The 10,571-nt window shown below is 36.7% G+C and overlaps 1 non-coding gene across 1 annotated transcript; it reads left to right on the top strand.

The window, feature by feature from the left end:
* The first annotated feature begins 1,312 nt into the window (after positions 1 to 1,312).
* LOC127134208 (small nucleolar RNA R71) lies at positions 1,313 to 1,419 on the top strand. The gene has a single exon (XR_007807963.1). It is a non-coding gene; the product is annotated as a small nucleolar RNA R71 (small nucleolar RNA).
* The last annotated feature ends 9,152 nt before the right edge of the window (positions 1,420 to 10,571 follow it).

The raw sequence follows: 10,571 nt of genomic DNA, 5'->3' as shown, positions 1-10,571 counted from the left end.
TAAAGGCATTAAGCTCACACTAGCTCCTAAGTCTAGAAAAGCTTTTTCGATGACATGATTCCCTAAAATACAAGGAATGGAAAAATTTCCGGGATCTTTATCTTTCTTTGCTAACCTATCTTCGGAAATAGAATTACATTCCACGGGTTTCGGATCTTCAAGTCTACGTTTATTCGTAAGTATGTCTTTGAGAAACTTAGCATAAGAAGGTATTTGGGTGATGGCTTCTGTAAAGGGGATTTCTACGTGAAGTTTTTCTATAACCTTAACGAATTTTTGATATTGATTATCGATTTGGGTTTTCTTTAATCTTTGAGGGTATGGTATTGGTGGTTTGTATGGCGGTGGTGGTACATAGGTTTTATTTTTAGGTTCTTCTCCTTTTTCTTGACTTTCCGGGGTTTCAGGCTTCTCTTGTTCCTTTTCCTCACTCCTCTCAGAAGTTTCAGGCTCACTTAATCTAGGGTTTAAAGGCTCCTTATAAGCGGTTCCACTTCGTAGAGTAATGGCATTAGCTTGCCCTTTCGGGTTTTGTTGAGGTTGTCCAGGGAACTGTCCTCCAGGGGTAGTCTGTGGGGCTTGGTTTAACGCTACCTGAGAGATCTGGGTTTCAAGCATCTTATTATGAGTAATGATTTGATCAACCTTGGTTCCTAACTGGGTAATTAGTTCGTTAACATGGACGCTTTGGTTCATGAACTCTTTGTTTTTCTGTTTTTGAGCAACGATGAAATCTTTTACAATTTCTTCAAAGCTCGGGTTTGGCGGTACAGGTTGCATAGGTTGATTTGTTCTAGGGGCTTGGTAACCTTGTTGTCTCGGAGGTGCGGTATTTTGAATAGGGTTATTATTTTTGTAGGAGAAGTTTGGGTGATTCCTCCATCCAGGGTTATATGTGTTAGAAAATGGGTTCCCTTGGGTATAGTTCACTTGCTCAGTGTTGGTTTCATTTAACAGATTGCATTCGGCGGATTGGTGTCCTTGCGTTCCACATATCTCACAATTCGGCGAAACTGCGGCTACAGTATTCGGAGTTGTACACATATGTTCGACTCTAAGGGCCAACGCGTCCATTTTAGCCTGCATCATGTCTATAGAGCTTAGCTCATGTATTCCTCCTTGGGCTTCCTTCTTTTCCACTGTCGCTCGTTCTACTCCCCATGATTGATGGTTTTGGGCCATATCCTCGATAAGGGCACTAGCTTCAGGGTAAGGTTTATTCATCAGTGCGCCACCAGCGGCAGCGTCGATGGTCATCTTAGTGTTATAATGAAGTCCATTATAGAAGGTTTGGATGATTAGCCAATTCTCTAAGCCATGGTGTGGGCATGCTCTTAATAGTTCTTTATATCTCTCCCAGGCTTCGAACAACGACTCTCCTTGGAGTTGGGTAAATCTAGTTATAAGGTTTCGAAGAAGAGCGGTCTTACTTGGGGGAAAATATCTAGCAAGAAAAACTTTCCTAAGGTCATCCCAAGTTGTTATTGAATTGGGTGGAAGGGAATCTAACCATGATAGAGCTTTATCTCTGAGGGAAAAGGGAAATAATCTTAAGCGTATCGCCTCAGGAGAAGCTCCATTGGTTTTAAAGGTGTCTGCTAACTGAAGAAAGTTTTTTAAATGTTGGTTTGGGTTATCAGTAGCGAGACCTGAGAATTGTCTCTGTTGCACTAATTGCAGCAGGGATGGTTTAAGTTCAAAATTATTGGCTGGGATAACGGGGTTTACTATACTGGAACTAGGTTCCTCGTTTGATGGTTGGGCGAAGTCCTTAAGAGGTCTTCGGTTTTGTTCTTCGGCCATAGCTATCCTATTCCTATGGAAAAATAAACGTGCGCGAGCGTAACGTTCAGGTTCAGCTAGAGGGTCTACTAAACTTCCGGCACTGCGAGTCTTTCGCATTGACCGGTGGGTAACAACCTTAGTCTAAACGGTATAACTACAGGGTAATGAAATTTGACGAAATTGGTCCCCGGCAACGGCGCCAAAAACTTGATGCGTGTTTTTTGCAAGTGTACGAATCACGTCAAAGTAATATAAAAGATTATCGAATCCACAGAGACCAAGTGTCAATCTATCAAACCTGTTGTTATGGTGTGTATCTAAGGCAACTATTTTTAAGGGTTTTAATAAGGGTGCAATGGTAAATAAAATTATAATTTTAAATAATAAATAAAGACAGGCTCGAATGTAATTCACGCAATCAATGATAATCCAGTACTTGTTAGTGGAACTACTTATGGGCAATGTTTTCTCCTTTGAAAAGAACTAATTTAACAGGAACTGTCGCTTTCGCGTATTCAGAACCGAGTTGTACTCTCTAATCAACCCCTCCTATTGTCACGGATAAAAAGGTGCGTACTGCGTTAGAGTAGTAAACCTATTTTTAAGAAATATAGTATCTTAACTAAGTTGAAAAGTATTTTAACCTGGACTTCTTAGCAAAAAGAGGTTCTTACGAACCAGAGTTTAAACTTCCTAACGCGTCCGAAAATCGTTTTAAAATCTCTTTTCTTTTTAATCTAAAATCTCCTAATAAACTAGACAAAGCGCTTTTGGCTGTTTTTGAAATAGTTAAAAACAATTACTTGAATTGAAAGATAAAATAGCCCTTAGGTGTTTCCACGAACAATTATACTGATTACTGGTTTAATTACGATCCTTACATTCTAACCTTTATAGAATTAGTTAGACATGATAAAGTAAATATTCTTTTTATAGTTTTTCATAAAAGTAATTTAAAGCGAGTGCGGATAATAAACAAAGTAAAGTGCGAGTGCAGGAAATAAACAACGTAAATGTGCGAGTGCAGGAAATAAACAACGTAAATGTGCGAGTGCAGGAAATAAACAACGTAAATGTGCGAGTGCAGGAAATAAACAAAGTAAAGTGCGAGTGCAGGAAATAAATAAAAGTAAAATACGAACTTGAATTAAAATGGCGGCAGGATTAACTTCCTCCAGAGTGCTCCAAAACTCGAACCACAGACAGATTACGGACTCGATCACTCGATTGCAGAGGCACCCCGATGTGGAATGGCAACTGCTTTATAACTGATATATGCCTAGAGAATTCTAATTCTGGGTGAAGAAAAACGAAAATCTAAGGTCCTATTTATAGTAAAAACTGAAAGCATGAAATGACAGGGACGCCCCTCCACTAAAAAGTGGAGGTTACTGATTTTGGCCTTGTGGCGCCCGCCACAGGCCTATGGCGCCCGCCATGGTCCCTACAGGGGATGATGGAGTGGGGATCGTGGGTCTTGGCGGTTGAGGAGTGGTCTTGAGACGTGGCCACGTCATGGCTAACCCCATGGCGCCCGCCACGGTGGGTGCCGTAAGTGCAAAACGCTGAATTTCTAGGTTTTCGCCCGTTTTCACTCCTTTTTCGCTCCTTTTCCCGATTCAAGCTCCGATTATTATAAAAACCTGAAAACATAAGAAAACAAAGAAATAACAAAGCAAAACAACAATAAAAGCTAAGAATGCATGCGAAATCGGAGTCAGAAATACGGTGAATTTTAGTGTGATCACAAGTACAAAGGCTGGTGTGACACAATTGCTTTTTTCACATCTCTTTTTTTTTGCAATTAAACTTTGTTTCGTTTCTCTTTTATCATTCTTTTTCTTTTCATTCTTTTCTTTTTCTTTTTCTTTTTCTTTTTCTTTTCTTTCTTGATCATATTTTTCTCTAATTTTTCTTTGATCTTCTCTCACCTCACTAGGATTTAACGGTACAAGATTGATCTTTTGATCATGATACATAAAAGAGTACTTATTGGAGTACCCATCATGATTGGCTTTTCTATCAAATTGCCAAGGCCTACCTAATAACAAATGACTAGCTTCCATTGGTACTACATCACACAACACTACATCCTCATATTTTCCAATTTTAAAACAAATCTCAACTTGTTTATTAACAAGCATTTCTACACTTTTATTAAGCCATTGGAGTTTGTAAGGCTTAGGGTGAGGTTTTTTTTCCAATTTTAGTTTAGAAACCAGACGCGTGCTTGCAACATTTGTACAACTTCCTCCATCAATTATTAAAGAACAAACCTTTCCTTGCACAAAGCATCTTGTATGAAAAAGGTTTTCTCTTTGACTTGTATCCTCCTCCTTTATTTGGCTTCCCAACATTCTTCTCACCATGAGTAAATCTCCACTAGGTATTTCTTCTTCAAACTCCTAATCATAATCACCATCCTCCTCTTCAACAATTTCTTCATTTTCTTCCATAAGCATAGTTCTCTTTGTTGGAAATTGAGATGCAATATGTCCTTGGCCTTGACACTTGAAACACTTAACACTTTTGTTAGTTGAAACACTTGAAGAAGAAGATGTAATAGTTTTACCTTTGTTTTCAACCGTGGCTTCCTTAGATGATGAAGCACCCTCCTTCTTTGTTTTGTCCTTCCAACTTTGAGAATTGAAAGTGGTGGAATTTTTCCTTGCTTGGCTCTTTCTTTTGAGTTGTTGTTCCACTTTGATAGCTTGGTGTACCAATTCATCCATTTCAACATAGTGATGAAGTTCCACTATGTCACTAATGTCATGATTTAGACCATGGAGAAACCTAGCCATAGTTGCTTAATCGTCCTCCTCTACATTAGCTCTAATTTTGAGAACTTCCATCTCCTTGAAATATTCTTCAACACTTTTAGAACCTTGAGTGAGTCTTTGCAATTTGTTGTGCAATACCCTATGATAATAGGAAGGGACAAACCTTCTCCTCATGATTCTTTTCATCTCTTCCCAAGTATCAATTGGTCGTTCTGCATACCTCCTTCTATCTTTGGTCAATTGATCCCACCAAACTAAGGCATACTCCTTGAACTCAATAAAAGCAACCTGCACTTTTTCAAGATTAGAATAATTGTGACAATTAAAAATTTGTTCAAGTTTAGTCTCCCATTCTAGATATGCCTCCGGGTCACTCTTCCCAACAAAAGTTGGAACTTTAATTTTTATGCCCCTCAAATTATCTCCCCCTTGTCTCCTTCTACGTCTTCTTTCCTCCTCATCACCACTACCATCATTAGAATTTTGGGCCCTCCTTTCCAACTCATCAATTCTTTGTTGAAGTTGTTCACCTTGTTCTCTTAACAATCTTTCAAAATTGTCACGCATGGCTGCGATCTGAATAGTTAAAGCTGCTGTTCTAGGTGAAGGTGGACTAGACATAATTGTGAAATATTTGTGAAATTAGGAACAAGTGTTTAAAAATGGACCTCACCACTCTACTCACGTGTTTACACTCAATCACTCGTGTTTCACTCAAATTTTTTTTTGGCTTTTTTTTTTAATAATAAAAACACTCTGCCTTTTACCACCCAATTTGCTCTTTTAGTTCTTTAGAGAAACCAAAATGAATCAACACAAAGAAATCAATTTCAGATGATAATCAACACACAAAGAACTTAAAAAAACAGCAAACAAAAAAAAAAGACTCTAAAACAAAGGAAACCAGGAGAATTTTAAGAGTGTGGCAAGAAAAAGAATAGAACTTTTTTTTTTTTTTTGAATCACAATCTTTAACAATCAGATCCCTTTTTTTTTTTTTTTCTTATACCCCTTTTTTTTCGAATTTTTCATAATGATAAATGGATAATAATGAAGAACAAGAATATAGACAATTTACCATATTTTGGCCCTTTTTTTTTGGAATATGCTCTGATTACCACTTGATATGCACTAACCTTTGAGACTTATGCATTTCCTTCAAAATTTCTGAAACAACTTTGTTAACTTTTGGGATATTAATTCTTTTGTGACTCAGAGGAAGTAATCTGCCTTATAATTGAAAGAATGACAAAATTTGATACATGCATATAAAATAAACGAGATTGATATGAAATAAAGGAGAATAAGAAATGGAATTAAGTAGAAGGGGCGCCACACTCTTTCTAATCCAAGAGAGAAATGGAATTATGGAAGAGGATCACCACAAGAAAAGGATTTCTTGATAAGATCAATTTTGGTCCAATCCAGAACCTAAGAGCAAATACTCTCACTTACACAATGTGTAAACTTGCCAAAATTCATTGATTCAAAAAGAAGATACATGCCTCCTTTATATAGGAATGACTTAAGATGATGAAATAAGTAAAAATTAACTCCTAAGAAAACAAAAGGTTTCAGCCACTAATTATCATGATAGTGGGTTGAGTTATTACAAAGAAAGTGCAAAATAAAGAAGAGATAGTGGGGTTCTTCAAAGGGCAGAATAATGACAATTCTTTATTTACCACTTCTCTTGCAATTTTCGTCCATTATAGTGTGGTTATTGGTATTTCCTTTATTTTTATTTGTTTATGCATTATTGGGCCTTTTATCACATGCTTGGATGATAAGAATAAACTTGGGCTCTTTTTCTTCAATCTGGCCCATGCATTCTATTGACTTGATCATGAAGTGAACTAAAGCATCATTGACTCTTCTTGCACGTGCCCTTGTCATAGGACCTCCTAAGATTTTCATTGTATCATTTATGTCTTGGATTACATCCTCATCACACCAACATAACAGGAAAATATCCACGAGGGATAAGCGGTTCGATTTCACAAAAAAAATACAAATCCAGACTCAACTAGGGAAGTCAAACTTCAACACATGAGTTAAAGAGATATATTATCTACTACCTGTTACTGGGTAAGAAGATAATACACTCGGGCAGAGGGACATCCGTTATCGGTTACTAGGTAAACATATCAAGGATGACTCGCTGAGGAAAATGAGGAATATCCATTACCAGTTACTGGGTAAGAATATCCTATTGGGGAAATGAAAAAGTAGGATTTACAACTACTTGTTACTGGGTAGAAGACCAAACATAGGATTTACAACTACTTGTTACTGGGTAGAAGACCAAACATAGGATTTACAACTACCTGTTACTAGGTAGAAGACCAAAGGAAGAATATCCGTTATCGGTTATGGTAAACATATCAAGGATAGACTGTCGGGAAGAATCACCAACTACCAGTTACTGGGCAACTTAACAATGGTGATCGACCACTCAAAAGATAGGATTTACGTCTACCAGTTACTGGGTAGAAGACCGAAGGAAGAATATCCGTTACCAGTTATGGTAAACATATCAAGGATAAACTTCCGAGAAGAATCACCAACTACCAGTTACTGGGAAGATTAACAAAGGTGATTGACCACTCAAAAGATATGATTTACATCTACCTATTATTGGGTAGAACACCGAAGGAAGAATATCCGTTACCAGTTACGGTAAACATATCAAGGATAAACTGTCGGGAAGAATCACCAACTACCAGTTACTAGGCAGCTTAACAAAGGTGATCGACCACTTAAATGATAAGATTTACATCCACCTGTTACTGGGTAGAAGACCGAAGGAAGAATATCTGTTACCAGTTACGGTAAACATATAAAGGATAAACTATCGGGAAGAATCACCAACTACCAGTTACTGGGCCGCTTAACAAAAGTGATCAACCACTCAAAATATAGGATTTACATCGACCTGTTACTGGGTAGAAGACCGAAGGAAGAATATCCTTTACCAGTTACGGTAAACATATCAAGGACTAAATACCGCCAAAAAACGAAAATAAATTCGCTAGGGAAATTAAAGAAGTAAATTACCTTTTACCGGTTACTAGGTAAATTAACACAGGTAAAGTACTCAACATCAAGAAGGATATTACTGGTTACTGGGTAATAACCTCTTGGAATACCAAAAGATCTATCTAGGTAAGAATTAGAAAGAAACGGTCAAACAAGACTAGACCCAATGAGGATATAAATTAAGGGGTGTAGTTCCATCAAAATAATAAACTAGGGAGGAAACAAAAATAATAATCATCCACGAGGAAATAACTCAGTGGAGAAGAAGAAATGATAAACTCTTTCTGCTTAAGGGGCTGACACTCTACATTGAAGGGGAGGATAGACACACCAAATTTGCACGAGGAAATGATATCGCCAAAGCAGAAGATTAGAAAAACCAAGTCTAATGCGTAAAAATGCATAATGAAATATATGATGCCATGTTTATGCATGTATATGCATGATTATGTATATGATTATGCTGACAAACGAGCACACATGATACAAATTTGAAGATCCAATCATCACAACTAGATACTCGGCTAATCTCAATAAGATGGAAACACCAACTAGAGAACCTACTAGGGATGAAAATAAATTATCAAGGATATAAATCCTATCTTCAAATATTTAATTCCCTGGGGACAATACACAACCAGGTACTCAAGTAAGACTGAGGATATCACAATCCAAATTCAATGCTTAACTCGGGTTGGGGAAAGACATGGAAAACATGCGTCCGACCAAAAACTGCTGAAGACTCAGCGCTCAGAGGAAACGAAGAATATATATATATATATATATATATATATATATATATATATATATATATATATATATATATATATATATATATATATATATATATATATATATATATCAGTAGCAGTCACGGGGATTAAAACAAATCCAACTTCAATACTCGACTCTCAGGAGAGGAGGAATAACTTCTATGAGATAAGTAATGATTAACAAGGATCTTTCTTAAAGCTCAAACTCTCTAGGAGAGAAGCAAAATACAGCTTGACGACTTTGCCGGGGACGAAAGTACTGTTAAGGATATAAACTAACATGTTGACTATAAGAGAGATATGTTGAGGATCCACCTCTCAAGCTGAGGGATATATATATATATATATATATATATATATATATATATATATATATATATATATATATATATATATATATATATATATATATAATTTATTAATAATAAAAGGCTTTTTTCTTTATTATGTTTGTTTAATAATATCCCTAGAATAGCTAGTCCGTTTAATGTATCAAGTGTGACTTAATTATGAGATCCCATTAAACAAAAGGATATTATTCTTAAAGTGTCCGTATTCGAGCTTTGTTGTGAAGTGGGATAACATTTAAGCATTAAGACTATTATGTATATAGACTGATGATCACATCTCATGGATCATGGATAAGGAGTTATCAAGTCTTAAACATAGGTATGAATATTAGGAGTAATATTTATACTGGATTGAACCGCTATGAGAATACTACATAGAATGTTATGCAAAGTGTCATAAGTTATTCTCATGGTGACAATGGTGTATACCACCCTTCGACCTGAAACCACTATGGACCCTAGATGTAGAGTCAAGAGCTTTATTGCTGATCAAACATTGTCCGTAATTGGATGACCACAAAGACAGTTGATGGGTACTCCACGAAGCATGCTGAGGGACATGAGTGACCTAGATGGAATTTTCCCATCCTGCATAACATGATAAATGTCTATGAGCCCAATATTGAACTGGACAAGGATGACACAGTCTATGCCTTGTGTTTAATATAGACATAAGGGAAAAAGGGTAATTGTACACATAAGTATTATCACAAAAGGATTTGTCATATCAAATGACATTTTTAGTTTCTTGGGTAGCAGTGATGTGTTGCTAGATACCGCTCACCATTTATCATGTTAAATACGTGATTTAATATAATTGCCAATGTCGCGAAAACCTACAGGGTCACACATAAAAGGAAGAATTGATGAGAGATAGAGTAAATAAGGAACGCCGTAAGGTACGGTGGACTTAATTGAATTGTAGAACATCGTAAGGTACGATGTACTTAAGTAGAATATGAAATATGGTAAGGTACCACGCGCTTATGTGATTTTGGTATATCATAAGATATGGGCCACATACACTTAAGTGGGATTTTTAGCTTGCAGCCCACACAAGTGGTTCTATAAATAAAACCCTTGGGCATAAGAATTTGTTTAGATGAAATTTTATTTCTCTCTCTCTCTCTCTCTCTCTCTCTCTCTCTGTCACTCAAAGCCTTCATTCGTAGCAGCTAGCACTAAGACTGAAGGAATCCGTTTGTGTGGACTGAGTAGAGGTGTTGTCACCATTCAATGTTCGTGATCACTCCTTAGATCAGCATCAAAGGTTTCAATCGCCAGAAGAGGTAACGATTCTGTAGCGGGGTTTTCGTTAACTTTAGGTTTATTGACTAAACCAAAAGTAAACATACAATTCAAGTCGCCACCACACTTTTATTTGTCCAAAGGAAAGGCTAAAAAGCGAACAAAAGCCAAGTAAGAAGTTTTATCAAATCAAAAACTAATAAAAATGTCAGAGATCTAGGTAAGGGGGTTGGTTATGAAATGGGAAGGTTTTATGCATCCAAGACATCCTTAGTACTCTAAGGGAACCTCTTTTTGCAAACATGTGTTGTAGGTTGGTATTTGTGAAAAAATATGTGCAAAAGATTGGGGGGATGAGAAGAGAATAGATTATATTTATAAATTTTGTTATTTGAATGGATGAACCCATTGCCTACGTACCATCACAAAGGTAGGATCAAAACCTCGCAGTTCGGGGTAAAAATCACAAAGATTGGTGAATTGATTTGATCAAAAGCCTTAAGGTATTTTGTTATCAAAGGGAGAAAACTCAACCTAAACCAACAATCCACCATGTGAGGAAGGCTTCAACATACTAGTGAGGGGTTAACCCTATA

The sequence above is a fragment of the Lathyrus oleraceus genome, chromosome 3, assembly GCF_024323335.1.
Source record: "Lathyrus oleraceus cultivar Zhongwan6 chromosome 3, CAAS_Psat_ZW6_1.0, whole genome shotgun sequence".
NCBI classification, from domain to species: domain Eukaryota; kingdom Viridiplantae; phylum Streptophyta; class Magnoliopsida; order Fabales; family Fabaceae; genus Lathyrus; species Lathyrus oleraceus.
The sequence above is the reverse complement of the archived record's forward strand: the minus strand, read 5'-3'. Positions and strand labels throughout refer to the sequence as shown.